Source organism: Malus domestica, chromosome 04 (genome assembly GCF_042453785.1).
Source record: "Malus domestica chromosome 04, GDT2T_hap1".
In the NCBI taxonomy this organism is placed as follows: Eukaryota; Viridiplantae; Streptophyta; class Magnoliopsida; order Rosales; family Rosaceae; genus Malus; species Malus domestica.
The window spans coordinates 11994639-12014189 of NC_091664.1; the positions used below are offsets into that span (position 1 = coordinate 11994639).

General features: G+C 36.5%; 2 long non-coding RNA genes across 3 annotated transcripts; both read right to left on the reverse strand.

Annotated features, from left to right (window-relative positions):
* Window positions 1–1798: 1798 nt before the first annotated feature.
* Window positions 1799–5334, reverse strand: LOC103444028 (uncharacterized). Of its 2 annotated transcripts, XR_530578.4 has the most exons (3): window positions 5077–5334; window positions 3529–3624; window positions 1799–2234 (listed from the first exon to the last, which is right to left on the reverse strand). It is a non-coding gene; the product is annotated as an uncharacterized lncRNA (long non-coding RNA). The 2 variants fall into 2 exon arrangements; XR_011579987.1 differs by lacking the exon at window positions 3529–3624 and having other exon boundaries at window positions 5077–5333.
* On the reverse strand, window positions 2318–2707 carry LOC139195268 (uncharacterized). The gene is made up of 2 exons (XR_011579988.1): window positions 2648–2707; window positions 2318–2464 (listed from the first exon to the last, which is right to left on the reverse strand). It is a non-coding gene; the product is annotated as an uncharacterized lncRNA (long non-coding RNA).
* Window positions 5335–19551: the final 14217 nt, after the last annotated feature.

Below are 19551 nucleotides of genomic sequence, written 5' to 3' on the forward strand. Positions count from 1 at the left end.
ATCTCACATTTCCTTTCAAATGAAATTTTTTGAAATGCGACCACAAATAAAAGCTATTCAACAAAGCATTTATTATATCTTCTTTACTTCCTCCAGGAATAACATGTAATATTTGTCGAAAATCTCCACCTAATAAAAGAGTTTTACCACCAAATTGAGCATTGTTATCTAAAGTATTTGATAAAATGTCTAAAAGTGATTTATCCAATACTTCAAAACAATATTTATGAGTATTGGTATCTCATCCTGTCACATCCCGGCCCAGGCCCCAACCACATCCCAGGCTCGACTTCACCGTAGCACGATATTGTCCGCTTTAGGCCCCAACCACGCCCTCATGGTTTTGTTTCTGGGAACTCACATGAGAACTTCCCAATGGGTCACCCATCATGGAATAGCTCTCGTGCGAACTCGCTTAACTTCGAAGTTCTGTTGGAACTCGAAGCCAGTGAGCTCCCAAAAGACCTCGTGCTAATTGGAGATGGGAATATACATACAAGGCTTACGAGATCCACTTCTTTGGGAGATGTGGGATGTAACAATCCACCGCCCTTAGGGTCCGAAGTCCTCGTCGGCACACCTCCTGCTTCCAATGAGTTTCCTAGTTTTCTTGCGTACCAGTCACCTTTCAGGCTATTTTTCGGCCATTTCTGGCAACCATTGGGCTTTCAAAAAGGTATAATCTTGTTCTACACTTTCTTATCTTTAATTTGATATATTATGGGTCGAATTTGGTTAAGAAATGATTGAGTTACGAAGTTTTGAAAACTGCCCAAACTTCCGGTATAAGCTCCGGGACCACTTAACGGAGTTATTTAACGGAAGAACCAAAATAATGGATGGTAGACAATCTCATAGACCATTTATATTGATTTTCAATCTCAGGAACTAAAGTTATATATTATGCAAATCTCAGAGGCCATTTTGACTAAAAAGCCTTTACACAATTCACGTTTCCAACAGCATATTGCTCAGCAGAAGACATGTTGTTGCTACATTGGTGTCCAATCTGTGAATTTTGATCAACAAATGCCACACTTCGAGACAGAACAATGTTTGCACAATTTTCCATATAATTATTCTGGACACTCTTTTGGACTGATGGTCATATTCACACGGAACATCATATTTGTTGTGAACAAAGTCTTTTTCTTGTTGTATAGAATCATTTGTTATGACATTTATACGTCTTTTTGGCATGATGAAAAACAAATTGTTATAGCAACTTAAAAACAAACAGCTACAAACCAGATTGCCTTAAAAAAAAGGGTATTAACAAAAATATAACAGACGTTGTTCTAAAAAGCGCTAGGCGGCTATCCACTGCTCCGATTAGTCCTTAAGTATTTGAAAATTAAGAAAGTGCGCTTACACCCTCTTAGGCGTCTGCCTAGCCCATTTAGACACCCGTCTAGTCCGACTAAACCCACCCAGGCACCCGCCTAGGTCATCACTCTTATTTAGACATAAAACCGATAACTTTCAATTTGCATTTTATTTTGTCAATAAAATGTAACAGACTTTTTAAATACTTAGATGACACTCATTATATGCTTGTTTGATCCCCATGTTTTCAATACGTTCTAATACTTTATAGTTTATATGTCATTTTAGTTTACAATTGATGTATCACAATGCAATTATGTGTTTTTTAAGTATAAATAGGCACTTATTTACACAATATATAATACTAAATTAACTAAATTTGTCTAGTCCGTCTAGGCGCTAGGCTCCAACCCATCGCCCGACTAGTGGATAACGTCTTTTAAAACCTTAATAGATATTTGAAAAGAAAGTGTACATCAAGCATATAATAATGATTAAAAACAATATTTTACATGTATTAAAAAAGATTAGCCTAAACATCAAACCATTAGTTAATAAACACGTTTTCTTCCTAAACTCATAAAACACATATTAAAAAATTTAAAATAGGTCTAAGCTTTTGTCTTCTTTCCTAAATATAATCATGCGTTTCCCAAATCTAAATTCAGTTTATAAATTTTCACACTAAGCTTCAAAAGTGTACTTTTTTTAACATACTCATTCAACACGCAGAGGATAGAACACATGCATCCCTACCAGTAAAGAAAATTTATAACGAAAGATAAACTAAACTTGATGCTTAAAACAAGTCTTCTTGCCGAGTCAGTAAAGCCAAATTGATACAAAAGGCAACCAACACTGCACTGTGGCAATACACTGCCAGCAACGGTTGTTTAAATTAAATTGTCCTGATCCAAACAGAAACACGAATCAGCTGAAACCGTTAAAAATACAAAATAACACTTGAATCAAATGTATAGACAAAAGCAAATGTTCAAAACAGGAAAAATTATATTAAAAATGAAAATTACGTTAAATAAGATTTCTACAATGAAATAAACACAACTGCTCTAGCAAACAACTTTATCAAGAATTTAAAAATAGAAAAGATGTTATTCATATCCATTTCACCACGTTCCTGTTACGACCGCGAAAAAAATAAAATTAATAAAATAAGAACTCAAACTATAACATAATAGACAAGTTCTATTTATAGTATTGATAAAATTTAGCATACCTAACACATGAAACCTGAAAACATCTCCTCTCGTAAATACTATATACAAAGCATTAAAATGAGCCCCTTTTTTTTTTTACTTACACGATTTGAAGATTTGTTAAGCTGCTGATGCTTGATAATTTGAAAATCTATTCTTGCCCCGTAATATGTAAACATTAAGAAAAAAACCCAAAAAATAAAAATTCAGTCTACATAAATACATATTTCAATTCCCCAACGACAAACAAAGTAGAATACAAAACTCAAAACTTAGAAGCCAAAATTGAACAAAAAATTTATACAAAAACAATTAGAAAAATTAAATCCTCAAACATTTCAAATTTGCGAAACTACAGTACACGTCTAAAGATAAATAGATATACTTCTTTTTCAATAGCACAGAAATATGAAATAGGCACATTCTTGCATAAGTTGCTATGCCACAACAACATAAAAGTCATTTAAACCACATTTTAACAGATGCAATAAAACCAAACAATCCAGACCAAGAACAATACAGAATTTATAGGTTCACTACAACAATATATAAAACATATCTTTTTATGTAAATAAATTGGTGAGTTAAAAAAATTCAAAGGGTATGTTGATTCTCAATTACTTACATTACTGTGCTAAGTATAATATAATGGATAATAAGTTATTGACATTGCTCCTCTTCTATTTTCTTAATAAATGATAAAACCTTCTATTTTCCACCTCCCTTTCATCAAAAAAGGTCGTACCCAGTGCACAAGGCTCCCGCTTTACGCAGGGTCTGGGAGAGGTGAATGTCGGCTAGCCTTACCCCCATTAAGAAAAAGAAAACATTAGATAACCATATAAGAAACAATTTACTCAAGAACCAAGAAAAAACAGTTCCTAATATCTACACATGGGCAGCTGTATTATGTTGCGCCAGAAGAAAAACTTTACCAAAAGAATTAAATCACTTAGCGAGTTTTCAACCCAAAACAAAAACATACCCAACACACATATCCTCGGTTTACAATCCCTTCTACTTTGCTTCCTGCTATCACTTGGTTCTCACCCTCCATATTCATTCCTCCATTTCCAAACACCTGTTAAATTATCCACATTTCCTCTAAAACCTGTAAACCTTTTTCCCACTCTTCAAAATCCAAACCACTTAAAATATACAAAATCAAAATTAAATAAAGATCACAATGCATTATATCACATTCACAACCACAATGTACTTAAACTAAAGATGAACTCAAAACCCTAAATAAATGTAAGTGTTTGTATTTAATTTTATTTCTAGGCTAATTTTCTTGCAGCAAAAAAAAAAAAAAACCAAACCAAACCAAAAAAATTTAACAAAACAAATGCAATATAGATACAGATCTATTAAACTAAGCTTGATTTACATTATACAAAGTCCATTCAAACAACTAAAATGGTATAAATGAAAATATTGAAAAACCAACCTCTTTCAAACACCACTGGTTCCACTCTTCTAACGTTTGATTAGTTTAACAGGAACCGAATTAATTTAAAACAAAAATAAACCTCATTAATTAAATCAACCCAGAGAAAGCCAAATTCACACTCACACATGTATAACGCAATATACACATGTACAATAAATAATTAAATAAGATACTTTGATGGCCTGTGGATTTGCAACCGTGCTTGGATTAGCATAGCACGCATAAAGGATTTTTAATGATGAGGGAGTGTTAGGATCCCAATGAGAGATGAAATCAGAATAACTAAATTTCAATTCATCTATAAATCTCAAATGACAAAAGCCACAAATTTGAAATAAAAAAAAACCACCCACATATACAACCCCAAAAAACTAACCAGAGAACCTTAACCTTGTGAATTTCGGTTTTACCCGAACCGACCTGACATTCTACAAAGACTCGATCCCATGATCTCCCTTGGAGAATCAAGGACCTTCACCAATGAGCCAAATCTCAAATTTTGATATCACAACATAGAAATGCATTTATATTCTTACTAATTATTAGTTACTCATACAAACATTTTTATTTAACCCTAGCCGCCAACCATATTTCCATTTATGCTCCTTTCACTCACCTCTCTCTCGACTCTCCTTTCACTCACCTCTCTCTCGACTCTCCTTTCAGCCATATGGTAATGCTCTGTGCAGGTTCTGTCATGCCTTCCATATTATTCTACTAATTTAAAGAGTTGGAATTTTTGGTGCAACTACTGCAGACTGGGCATTTGGAGGAAGTTTAAGGACTAAGGGTATCTTGTTTTTGAATTAGGACTCGAATTAGGGATTAACTAACTTTAGAAGAGCCTAACTTTTCTGTGTAAGAAACACCCAGATGTACAACCCAAAACACTAATCAGAAAACCCTAATTTTTCTGTGTAAGAAATTTCTTTAAATCAAACCAAAAAACTGAACATCATCATCTGAATTAAAAAAAAAAAAAAAAATCAAAACACAATCATACTATTATATATGGTTTTTGCAGGAATTAGAAGAAATTTAAAATATCTCAAACTTTCGAATTGCTTTAAACCAACTTACCTTCAATAATCTTCTACAAATCGAAACGGAATAGACAGCACACGGCGCTTTCGTGAAAACAACCAAAAAAATATGCAATGGAGGCAGACTAGTAGAAGCAAACAGAGAAAGAAAAGATCTGGAATGGGCAATGAAACAAACAGAGAAAATAGAGGCTGAGAAATGAAAGCAAACAAAGAAAATAAGGGTTGAGAAAAGTAAAGCAAATGGAAACCAAAGGAAATTTGGAGAACTCGTGGGAACGCTGTGCAAAAGAAGAAAAACAACGGGTAGCTTGGGCATCAGAAATAGAATAGGGGCATACACGTAATTTCACTGTGCAACAAAGAAAGGAACCTGAAAGCTGAGGAGCAAATGAGGGGTACATCCGCCATTTCACTGTTGATGACCAATGCTCTCTTTCACGCACTGATCGTTCTTTTCTGTTGGCTTTTAGTACATGGCAATTACTCAAATATACTCAAATATACAACACTTGTGATCTGGATTTTAATTCAACACTATTCACATAAATAAGTTAGTAATAATATGAAGAGGGTTATGAATATACACCTTTGAAATATTTACTAGATATAGTCACTATTAGTTTGTACTCAAGTGAGGCGTATTCATACTCAAATGACGCCATTGTTGTGAGTTATATATTAGTTAAAGTGTAAATAGTAGTTCATTGTCCTACATTGGTAAAGTACATATGTAATACCAATTGTAACTCCTATATATACTCCACTTTAGAGATTAATGAACATATAAGAAATTTCCATATAGTATCATATATATTTTTGGTATTTACAATGTTTAATTTAATATGGCATCAGACCAGTTCGCTCTTGGTGTCCTATGTGCTTTAATTTTGTGCCCACATTTTTCGTGATTTCCTTCGTTGAAAAAAAAAAAACAAAAAGTGAATAGTGTCGTGCTACAGTACATCGTTTGCTACAATGCATGAACAGTGATCCTCTATAGTATCATAAATAGTGCTCTGCTACAGTCCCATGAACAATGATTGTTACAGTCTGGTAAATTGTTTTCATTCCGTTGTGTATCTTTTGTGCATTTATTGTTCGTGATTTTATTCAATTGCTCAATATAATCATAGTGTTGTTATGCATCTTGGTGGAACAAATAAATGGATAATTGATACTGGGGCCATTGATCATGTGACTAGTGACCTTAGAGTGTTTGATGAGTTATGTGATTATATTCGTGATCCGTATATTACTAGTGCAAATGGAGCACCTTCCCCTGTGAAGGGTGAATGTATTATCTCTCTGACTCCAACCTTATCACTGGTCCGTGCTTTACTTGTTCCTAATGTTAAGTGCAATTTTTTGTCAGTAGGAAAACTTCTTGATACTTTATATTGTTCTGCTCACTTCTACCCTACGTATCGTTATTTTCAAGATATTCAAACTCAGAAGATAATTGGTCGTGGTAAAAGAATATGGGGTTTGTATATCTTGACTATAGAGGATACTGTTGTTTCTAGTTCAAATAATCATCAAGTTTTAAGTGCTAAAGTGGATGACAGACATCAAATTTGGTTGTGGCATCGACGATTGGGACATCCATCATTCAGTTATATGAAACATCTATTTCCTTCTTTGTTTCGCACTTGTAGTGATTCAGAGTTCAAGTGTGAAACATGTGTCATGGCTAAGAGTCATTGTGCTTCCTTTCCCGTAAGTGATTCTAAAGCTACTTTGCCATTTGATTTGATACATTCTGATGTGTGGGGTCCGACGTAAGTTACTTCTAATGGATTCCGTTGGTTTGTTACTTTTATTGATGATTGTACTCTGTTAACTTGGGTATTCTTGATGAAGAATAAGAGTGATGTTCTGTTACTTCTTCAAGAATTTTGTACAATGGTGTCTACTCAGTTTCAGACCAAAGTTAAGGTCTTCAGGTCTAATAACGGAGGAGAATATATGAATCACACTTTGACATATTTTTTTTTCGTGATCATGGTATTATTCACCAGACGACTACTCCATTTACACCCCAACAAAATGGTGTGTCCGAACGGAAGAATCGTCAAATAATGGAGGTTGCTCGCTCCTTGATGTTGGATAAATGTGTTCCTAATCATTTGTGGGGTCATGCTGTTTTGGCTGCTGTGTATTTGATCAATCGTGTTCCAAGTAGAGTTCTTGATTTTCAGACACTACTTGATGTGCTACAAAAACATGTTTCTCTTGTTTCTGTATCAAAGCTTCCTCCGAAAGTGTTTGGGTGTATTGCGTATGTCCATGTCTATTCTCATCAGCGGAGTAAACTTGATGCATGTGCTTTTCGATGTATCTTTATTGGGTATGCTAACAATAAAAAAGGTTATAAGTGTTATCATCCTCCGACTCAAAAAACTTATATTACCATGGATGTCACATTCCATGAGGAAGTTTCATATTTTGTGAAGCTTTCTTTCGACTCTCCACTTCAAGGGGAGAGGGGAGTGAAGTGCATATTCGAATAGATGGTATGGATGATGTGTTATAGGCAGAGTTGGAAACAGAACCCATTATATTGCGTGATACTGATCAGTTGGCTACAGATAATGATTAGTCACCTGTCATTCCCGGAACTATTTCTACTAACGACAGATCAGATGTGCCCAGCGAGTTGCCTGTTAGTATGTCTGATGAATTACCTTCTGATGACTGGTTGCATATTGCTGATATGTCTAACGAGTTGCCTGATGATGGTTCGTCCAGTGATGATTCTTCTAATAGTTTGGTACAAGATGGTGGCATACATGAGGTAAATTCTGATGATTCTTCTACTTATCAGTTGCTTTCACGAGCTAATCGTGGAAAACCTAAAGTACAATATGAGCCTGATATGCATGCCAAAGCCAAATATCCTATCAACAATTATATGTCTACTCATCGTTTGTCCAAACCGTATACATCTTACATATGTCAACTATCTAGTGTATCAATTCCAACAAAATTGCAAGATGCTTTGTCTGACCCAAAGTAAGTTAATGCCATGAAAGTTGAGATGGAAGCTTTGGAGAAAATTTCTAATTGGGATTTGGTTCCTTTACCAAACGGGAAGAAAGCCGTTGGATGTAGATGAGTGTTTACTATGAAGCACAAAGCAGATGGTTCTATTGACCGGTATAAAGTCAAATTAGTTGCTAAGGGTTATACTCAAACCTATAGGGTGGATTATCAAGAGACTTTTGCTCCTGTTGCCAAACTTAATATTGTGCGTGTTCTTCTGTTCTTAGCAGCAAACCAGGATTGGCCTCTGTTGTAGTTTGATGTTAAGAATGCTTTCCTTCATGGTGATCTTAAGGAGGAAGTTTATATGGATCTCCCACCTGGTATTAGAATATCTCCTAGAAAAGGTGTTGTATGCAGGTTACGAAAGGCTTTGTATGGTTTGAAACAATCTCCTAGAGCATGGTTTGGGAGGTTTGCAAGTTCAATGAAGAAGTTTTGGTATATCCAGAGTCATTCAGATCAAACTTTGTTTCTAAAGCGACAAATGGCAAGCTAACTGCATTGATTATTTATGCTGATGACATGATAGCAACTGGTGATGATCAGAAAGAGATACGACACCTTCAAAAGTACCTAGATATTGAATTTGAGATGAAAGAATTAGGTGAATTGAAGTATTTTCTTGGAATCGAGGTTGCATGATCCAAGCATGGTATTTTTCTGTCTCAACGGAAGTATGTTCTTGATTTGTTAGCTGAAACAAATATGTTAGATTGCAAACTTGTTAATACTCCAATTGAGCAGAATCATCATCTGGGCTTATTTCCAGATCAAGTTCCTACTCATAAGGAACAGTATTAGAGGCTTGTGGGGAGATTAATTTATTTGTCTCACACTCGCCCTGACATTGCTTATGCAGTTAGTGTGGTAAGTCAGTTTATGCACTCACTTAGTGAAGCTCATATGGATGCAGTAACCCGTGTTTTGAGGTACTTGAAGATAGCTCCTGGCAGAGGCTTGGTTTTCTCCAAGAATGGTCATTTGAATGTCGAAGGGTATACAGATGCAGATTGGGCAAGTTCTATCACTGATCGGCGATCTACATCTGGATACTTTACGTTTGTGGGTGGTAATTTAGTTACTTGGAGAAGCAAGAAACAAAAAGTGGTGGCTAGGTCAAGTGCAAAAGTTGAGTTTCGTGGTATGTCTCATGGTGTATGTGAGTTGTTGTGGTTGAAAAAATTGTTGAGAGATCTTGGGTTTAAACTCAAGGGCGCTATGAAACTTCATTGTGATAACAAGGCTGCTATTGAGATTGCTTATAATCCAGTGCAACATGATCGAACAAAACATGTGGAGATTGATCGTCATTTCATTAAGGAAAAATTGGATGCTGGAATTATTATGTTTCCGTTTGTGAGATCTGAAGATCAACTTGCTGATGTTCTTACTAAGGCTGTGTCTAATAGTGGGTTTTCCAACTCGCTTGACCAGTTGGGCATGCGTGACATCTTTGCACCAACTTGAGGGGGAGTGTTGCGAGTTATATATTAGTTAAAGTGTAAATAGTAGTTTATTGTTCCACATTGGTGAAGTACATATGTAATACTAATTGTAACTCCTATATATACTCCACTTTGGAGATTAATGAATATATAAGAAATTCCCATATATTATCATATATATTTTTGGTATTTACCATGTTTAGTTTAATAGCCATAAGGACTAACATTAACTAGATCGTTATAGTCGCGCCTCAGATGAATCCTAGGGCTTTGTAGTCCTTTATGTGCAGCCCCTTGTTCGAATCTCGTTCTCCCGCATGAAAGCTTTTGAACAGCAGCTAGACTCTTAAAAGCAACAAGAAAGTAAACCACATTCTCATGTATCCGGACATTCTAATGTCCCAGGAGGATTCCAGTCATTGTATTCAACTTCTGTATGGCTCGTGTATCCTATAGTATACTAAGGCTCACTCTATTTCTCCTTTCCTTTTATTTGTTTCGTTTTCTTTCCTCTTCACATCTTTCCGTCCGTTTCTCTATTTTCATTTTATTATATTCTCAACTTCCTCTCCTCTAGGGGTGGGCACCCCCCCCCCTCCCCCCTCCTCCTAACACCATTAGTATTTTTAAGAAAAAAATATACAGTTTAAAACCTTATTTCAAACATTGTCAAACATTTCCTGGATGTAAACTATCAAATATTCACTTTCACAATTGAGCAGTTTCAAAGAATCAAAGGAAGAATTAGAATAGGAAAACAAGCAAAGCTATTTCTAGGTGTGTAGAAGTGCAACAAATGTAGAAACACTGTTGTAGGTTTACAGCAAGAAACGTAGAAAACTAATGCAGAGATATTTGTGGAAGTGACGATCTTTCATTCCTTCATTTGTTGTATATATATAGATACATGTCTATCAACTATACAAAGAGTCGTAACGGGATTATAAAATACCCATCACAATCTGATAATTACAACGTAAGTGAGTAAATCAAATATGTAACAACCTAAGATAAGGTTGTTGAGTACTACGCTAACAAGGTGGATTGTAATTGTTGCTTCAGCTTTGGCTATGAGAATTACATTGCTCCTCCCCATTCTTATGCGGCAAATTAAGTTGATAAGGATTGTGCAGTTTCTTCCCAAATGCAAGTTTTAAACTTTGACTTGATCACTTCATTGGACTGCTTTGTAGCTTTACTCTTGCAATTATATTTTGCAGATTGAATGCTAAAGTTTGGTTTAACCAGAAACAATATTCATCTCGTCCAGATATTTAATAAAATGTCTTTTAAATATTTGTGGTGCGGTTCGGCTTCGGTGTAGTTTTCAATTTCAAAACCGAAACCAAATTGTTTTCTTACATTGCGGTTTGGTTTCAAACTGAAACCGTTTCAAAATTGCAAAACCAAACCATAAGCGCCCACCCTTACTCTCCTCCGTCTTCAATATTTTTTTTTTTTTTTAGTCATCAATATTGTTGCTATCCTATTAGATTAGGAATGTGATTGTGTAAATCCTAACATATCTAGGATTTTCTTATGAGATTCTACCATATCCCTAGGGTTAGATATTATCATATTAGAGTTGTAATCCTATTAGGGTAAGAAATTTACCTTCCCTACTACTATAAATAAAGGCACAATGAGGTGAGATAACACACACCTCAAAATTACATATCTCTCTCTTCTCTCTTTTGCCGCCAGCCCCTCTCCCTCTCTATCCTAAATACAGTTCAATCAAATAGGCCTACAACACGTTATCAGCACACTCTTGACGTTGCGCTAAAGAGAGTTTGATCTTCAATTAGGGGAGTGTTACGTTTTAATCATTCTTTTCATGATTAATTTATTATTTTGAATTGATCTACATGCTATTGATTCAATTTAATTTTTCTTTGTTGCATGTGATACAACGGCTCAGAGAATGATCTTCTACAAATTCAAAGGCTCAGTTGTTTTCTGCCAATCAGGTTCTTTTAAATTAAATTAAGATATTTGAAACAATCTTGAAGCATGAAAACATTCCCCATTATGTATGAACCCCCTATATTTATATTTTCCTTTCAATTATATATATTGTATATATGTTCACATATTTTGTAAATATATATACTTGTTCATGCAATACGCAATTATGCTATGTGGAATTTGTGAGTCAAAGCATCAAAATTAGTTTAGAAGCAATTAGGGTTTTACCCTAGAACTGAAAAAAAATAGAAGAGAAATTTGGGATTTATACAGCACCACCACAAGGACCACCGCGCTGGCCTGAAGCCCAGCCGTGTGGAGCACCCCTTGAGATGACATCATTTGACGTCTTAGACCTCTACCGAAGCCCTTTAGGCTTCTCTACATACTGTGGACAGCCAGGCCGAAGGCCTGGTTTGGTTTTCTACCATGGGCATGCAGCCCTGACCCATGCCAGTGCATGTTAGGCTAGTCCTTCATCTCGGCCCATGCCAGCAACTTTGCTACTGGGCTTAGTCCTTGCCACGGCCCGCAACTCCATCAACCAGCCCATAGGGTTGGGGTTGGGCTTGTCCTTGCGGCCCAAACCAAAACCCAGCTTCGGCTGAGGCTTCCTGATAGGAGCATATTTATGCGACTGAGTTAGCTTGTTCTCATGCATTTATGTTGTTATTCCTTAGTAGTTTTAGTGTTTAAAGTCATTTTTGTGCAATTTCAGGTTCTAAGGACAAAGTATGCAAAAATGTGCATTTTGGAGCCTTTTGGAGCAATTTTGGGCTTGGAATAATTATCACATGCTTGGAACTAAAAGAATGGACGAAATTGAAGACCTAAAGATGAGGATTCCTACTTGAAGTAGGAAAGTTAAGCCAATGTTTCCTATTTTGGTTTGATCTTTCCTAAATCCTAAATGTCCCTAAGTTCTAGCAACATTGAAGGTTTCCTATGCATTTTAGGACACAAATTAAGGGTTCCTTGTACCATAACAAACCTTTGTCGTGCACTCCATCCATGTTTAATTCTTGCATCAATCATCACTTCACTTTCACCTTTGAATCATTTCAACACCACTCCATTTTACCCATGCTTTGCATCATTACTTCACTTTCACCTTTAAATCATTTCAACACCATTCCATTTTACCCATGCTTTGCATCATTACTTCACTTTCACCTTTGAATCATTTCAACACCACTCCATTTTACCCATGCTTTGCATCATTACTTCACTTTCACCTTTAAATCATTTCAACACCACTCCATTTTACCCAGTTTACCCATGCTTTGCATCATTACTTCACTTTCACCTTTGAATCATTTCAACACCACTCCATTTTACCTATGCTTTGCTTTGCCTTGCACTTCCTCTATAAAAGGAAGTGTGTGTAACATAAATTGAGTTCATACTTGGTTAGATCATTCACTCTCATTTCAACACAACCTTCATCCAAACACATCCATTCATCTTCACATCCATTCCTCAATACAAACAAACCTTCAAACACTCACCAACACCTTATGCCATAGCAAAGGAATGGAAGGAAAGTGCTTGGACGTGCTTGCTGTCCAACTTGGATCGTTGGAGCATTTAGGTGTTTTCTTTCTTTTATTTCTAATGTTTAAATTCATTTTCTTTCGTTTTGTTGTAAATATGAGTGGCTAAACCCTTCTTGGCTAGGGGTGATTTCAAAGCCATGATTATATGTGCAATATAATTTGATAAATTCCAGTTATGAACTCTTGAATCGTGAATGCAATTGGCTTAACTATTTGATTGATATCTTATTTGTATTTGTTAATTAAGGGTCGACACTTAATTGGCATGCATAAATCCGTTGCTAGATTATAAGGAAGTTTCACATAATCATTACAAACTTATATTCACATGTAGTGAAGGTCGCTTATAAACGATCGCGTTAAGTTCAATTCTTAGCATGAGTGACATGATGTCATAGTTGTAAGTGCTTTGTCAATGCTTATGATTTTCATTAAACGTAATGATCTTTGATTGTATCTCTATTATGATGTCATGTAGGGAACTTTAGAAGAATGTTTTGGATTGTCGAATGATGTCATCCAATCCAATAAAACAAGGAAAATCTAAGAGTTAACTAGTGATGTCACGGTTAATTTGGAGCATTGTCGTTCATAATTCAATGAAGTAGTAACTGGAAATCGAGTTATTTGCATACATGTCATGTGTGGAGAAAAAGCCTCTAGCTATCCCATCCATCATCTTATTTCTCACATTCGTTTTACAATCCTTCTAGTTTTTCATACTTGTTTGTTTGTTTCAACTTCATCCAAATCAAAACCCCCCTTTTAGTTTCTTGTTTCAAAGTGTTTCAAATCTGTTTTAGTTTGTGTTTTTAAGTGTTTTGATTTAAGTAAAAGTCAATTTTCGTCCAAAGTCATTCCTAGTGTCTAGTTTAAGTTTATTTGGTTGTTTTAAGCTGTTTTGAGTATTTTAAGTTGGCTTTGAGTCTTGTGAGTCTTGTTAAGTGTTTTTAAGTTAAGTTTTATGTTTTTGATCAGTTTAGAGATTATTAGCAAGCCCTCCTAATCCCCGGTCCAGAACGATCCCTACTTATAATTGTACTACAATTGTCAAAAGATGGTTAAATTTGTGTGTTAAGATAATTTTCGCACCACTTCCTCACATCACCCGCAAGCCAGTCTTGGGCTGGGCTTGTCCCATACATTGGTCTCAGCCTAAAACGCCAGCAGCCTTGCTACTAAGCTTCTCTGTCTCTCGGCCCGTGGCCTGCAACCATGTGTGGGTTGCTTTGTGACCACCCAGAAGCCCATATACCTTTAGGGCTTTGCCTTACTCACGGCACCCAAGCCTAAATGCTATTGGGCTATGGTTTTTCGAATCCAATGCTATTTTTGACATTTTAAATAATTTTAACCCGAGCGTTATTATTATTATTTGGTTCTACGATTGACCATGTATGGTCTGATCTATTGAATTAATTAAAGTGACTAGCAGTCCATTAATCTGACAATTAATCCAAAATTATTGGTCTGAAGCCCACTTTCAGCAATTAACGACTCAATAAAGTATTTCGTTTCTTTGAATCATTGACTCACTTTCGTAGTCTCCGAAGCACTCACACTTGAGTTCTTGAAGTAACCCAAATCCACTACACTTAGTTGTATATTGTACTATGTGTTCTCACAAGTACCTTCTTTTATGAACCGGAAGTTCATAACTAAACTCGAACCTGTAGTTTCGAATTTAGTGCCTTTGAAACTCAAAGTTTTCATAAAACAATACACCCATGAAAACCCAACATTTTTTATGTAAACCATGTCCTAAAACCTGAATGTTCTAACTTTGATGCTTTTGGATATATTATTTTCTATAGCACCAATCTCAATCTTGTTCCATCCATTCAATGGATCGTCGAACTGTAACAAGTTCGATTTCATTGATTGGACGTTTCTTGACCGAAACCACTTTAGGTGGGTACAAGACGTGAATCTCCACTTAACTATCAAGAAGCTGAGAAACCATTGTAGCCAACAATGGCATGGAAAAGCTGAATAAGCCATTGCCATGATCTTCATTTGAAGACTTATGCCTGAAGCATTACAAACAAAAGTACCCCTCAAACGAGGATTCCATGGCTATTAGGCTCGTTCCTACAAACCGTCTAATTATGAAAGATATTGCCTGAAACACACCATGATTACGTCCATGAATGAGTACGATTCTGAAATTTATAAATCCGATCGAATTTTGACTGAAGAATACTTTTTCTCATCCTTCTATGTTTCTAACTCACTCCTGAAGCAGCAGTGTAGAAAACAGAAGTTTACCAAATTATCAGATCTGATTATTACCACAAACGTGAGAGAAAGATATAAAACTAGCTTCAACTGGAGTCTACTGAACGGTATAGACCCAGTTTGGCTGGAGTTCACCAAATGGCTCAACCCAGTTCGGTCAAAGCCTACCGAATGGTGATGCCCTGCTTTAGTAGGGATGCACCGAAGGGCATGCTCTACTTCTGTAGATATGCACAAAATGGTATTGCTCTACTTCGGTAAAGGCCTACAGAACAGACCCCTCCAACTTCGGTTAGAGCTTACCGAACCCAAGTTTAGGTCTATCTCTCTCACGATCCAATTTTGAGTTTGTTTTTACAACATATGGTATAATCAGGGCTTGTCAAGGTGTGGCATCATGCCCGAAGCATGATCCTTGGCACCTAAGACTTAAAACTTCAAGAATATGGGATAATATTCCCAAACCTTAACCTTACAAAATCTACTTCCGTCTTGATGGAATAGATCATTGGTTATGCACCTGTTTATGCCCCTACCAATATTGTTAAGGAGTACCATTCTAGTAGTCAATATGTGAGACTAATTTTACTCCACCAAACACCATTGGAAAAGCAGGATTTTGACATGGATGGCCTTGTTGGCCGAATCCCCTTTGTAAACCATTTACTTTATGAACATTTTTCTATGTTCTTGGATTCACATTTGGTGTTTGTTTTAGTTATGGATAATCTTATTGATATTGTCCTCGAATATGAGTTAATTGAATCATGTTTCTGGTATACATGTGACTGAATTAACACGTAATTAGGTACGAATGTGGGAAAGTTAGTTGTCTGGATGAATGCAATACTACGCATACTAACTTTATATCTAAATCACATCTCTAGCAACGACTTCAGGTCTATCGAACCTGATTAAGAGCATTGGCATGCTCCTTATTGTATGAATGGTACTAAATTATCATTTAAGAGACCTTATATTCTCATCGTTCCAGAAGAATGTGGTTGGGTGTTTAAGGATATTTTAGATGACAACAATCATAAATGAAACCACTGAAGAAAATAAAGTTGCATATCTTTGCACCACCTCAAAAAATGAGCCTAAAGCTTTGCTTTAGGGCCAATGGGCTATCTCTTAACTGGGAACATGCCGCATGTGGCAGGCCTAGAGTCTGGTGATTAAGCAGTTTACTTGTTTTGGCACGACCATTTGAGAACAATGATGCTCCAACGTATCTCCTTACCGAAGTAAAGATCTTGTGCTTGCAAGCACATTTTGCCAAGCCTGCTTGTTGTGGGAATTGATTTTCTAAATCATTCCTAGCAAAGATACGAAACAACCCCTCGTTTCATAGTGGATTCAAGGGAATATATGTGGACTAATCCAACCAAAATGCGAACCATATAAATACTTATGGTTTTGGTTGATGAATCGACAAACTGGTCACATGGTTATCCACATGCATTGCTGCTAAACTCATGGCCGATTCTAAAGGTTCACCACCCTACTTTTCCCATAAAGTCTAGGAGACTGGATAATGTCGGAGAGTTTATATTGATGGTTTTTTGATAAAATATTGCACGTTTTTTGGGTTTATAATTGAACATTGAGTTCCCATGTTCACCTTAAAACAGCCTCGCATAGTGATCATAAAGCACAATTTAAACGATCGCCCGGACCTTGGTGAACACAACAAATTTTTGGTTTCTGCCTAGGGCTATGCAATCTTGTACGCAGCTATGTTGGTCCACCTTGAGGCTCATTGCCACCCAACCTATTTGACGTTACAGTTGGTTACTAGGTACGGACTTGAAATTTCGTATTTACGCATTTGGGTGTGCATTCCATGTGCCAAGTTGTGCCACCACAACATACCAACATGGGTCCTCAAATATGGATGTGAATCTTTGTCGATTACGATTCTCATTCGCACAAGCTCTCTTAGAGCCCTTGCAATCAATTTCTTTATCATTCATTTATGGATTATCACTTCAATAAGATAGTCCGCCGTTAAAAGGATATAAGAACGTCAACATTCCTATAGAACAACGATAATTTGCGTGGACATTGCCCACTATGTCTCATCTTGATCCCCATACCGCACAAGTGTGATAAGTAAGTGCGATGAATTCTAGCTTTCTGAATGTTGCTTCAAACATATTCCTATGATCTAGCTAAAGTGACGAGATCATATACCAGCTGTAAACATACCTGCAAAGATAGACGTACTTAACGAACATCGAGTCAACATCCCTGAAGGGTGTGCCACCCTTAAAGGACGGTTTGGCCACCCTATTGGATGACCCGGTACACCGGTGGATAGCCAATCAATTTGTCTTGGCCTGAAGCACGATCGATCACTCGATTTATAGGATTCGCTTCCTTAGAAGAGGAAGGTCACAACACAACAATGAATCCATACTCGATCGTTGTCTCAAATCATTTCCATTTCATGAGATTAATCCGGATTGCTCCTAAGACTTGAAGTTCTTGGTCCAGTATACTAGTTTGGATGAGATAATGGAATTGGAATAAGATTATCATCGATGATGTTTTCACTTATATGGTAGCTACCGACATAAATGAAAAGCAACAATATCGAACTGTGTTCCATTGATTAGTGACAACGTAGAACTCATTGGACAACTGAAATTACAATCCACGTTAAATTCCTTACCAAAGTGTGTTTGGACCTATCGGTCCTACACTGCCCAAGGTAATCCTGCTGTGTTACAAGTGGGGAAGGAAGCGTAATGAGATGAATGAAATAATGCGATATGATGCACGTCTTACGGCGTAAGGTTTATCTCAAACGTCCTGTGATTGACTGCAACATTATGAAATATGGTTAGTATTTATCCATGGGGATATAGATACAGAGATTTACATGTAAGTTCCTGAAGAATTATATGGACTGGTTCAAATAGTTTCAAACCACGGAACAACCTTTCAATTGGTTTGAGGCGTTCACTTATGGATTGAAGCAATCCGACAGATGTGGTATACCCATTTAAGTGATTATTTGATCAGCTAGGGATATGCAGTATGCTCTTGCGTGTTAAACTATGAAGTCGTATTTCGAATTGCTAGAGTTACAGTTTATGTCAATGCCATGAATCTCACTAAGACTTTAGAAGAGCTTGAGAAAATTGCCTCTCACCTGAAGACAGAATTTGAGATGAAAGATCTTGGGAAAACTTGTTTATGCCTTGACCTGAAGTTCAAGTGTTGTTCTGATGGTACTTTGGTCTACCAGTCAAACTACACCTCGAACGTGTTACCCTTTGAGTATACTTATGATCTTCCATATGTTATATGCAAATGAGACCCTTGAAAATGTTATGGAATCTGGAGTTCCATATCTGAGTTCAACTTTGTGCTTATTGTACTTAGCTCATTGCAATTATATAGGACATCTCCTTCGTTGTTAATCTATTGGTAAATATACAACACCGCGCCTACACGCAACCACTATATTGGTATTAAAGACTTACCCTGAAGGTACTATGGATTTGGACAAATTCTAATGCATCTCGAGTGATCCAACCACCTTAATCCTCAGAATTATGTTTGCCTTGTTTGTTATGTTGACGATGGTTACTTATCAAACCCGCACAAGGCAAATCCCTGAATGGTTATGTTTTTACCATTAGGGATATAGCAATATCTTCGAGGTCCACGATATGACCATAGTTGCGAAATCTTCGAATCGTTCCAATACTCACATTACTTCACTATGCCACACGTGAGACATGGTTGAGAGCTCTTGTTGAGCATATTAGAAATACTTGCTATTTTCATCCATCGTTAAGTCCTAATGACGATCCTTGAAGACTGTGCTACATGTATCAACCTGACCAAGACATGATGCATCAATAAAGTCAACGCCAAGACATATTGCGTCTACATCTACATCAACAAAGCATCAGGAGATTGAAGTCATGCAAGCCGATCCCAGACAACCTTGCCAACATCTACATGATGTCACTGCCGAAGTCAACCTTCCATAAGCTTGTCAGAGGAATTGGTATGCCTAAGTATTCATATGTAATGCTTGTAGTTCTCATTTGGAAGTTCTGTCAAACTCAGGGGGAGTATCTAGAAGTATACTCACTTGATCTTAATATACTCTTTTTCCTACGATTAGGAGCATTTTCCCACTGGGTTTTAGCTACCTAACTAGGTCTTGACAAGAGACCCGTCCTGGGCTAGTCATATATCTTGTGAGCTCTTCTACTTGTGTCCAGAAGACGTATA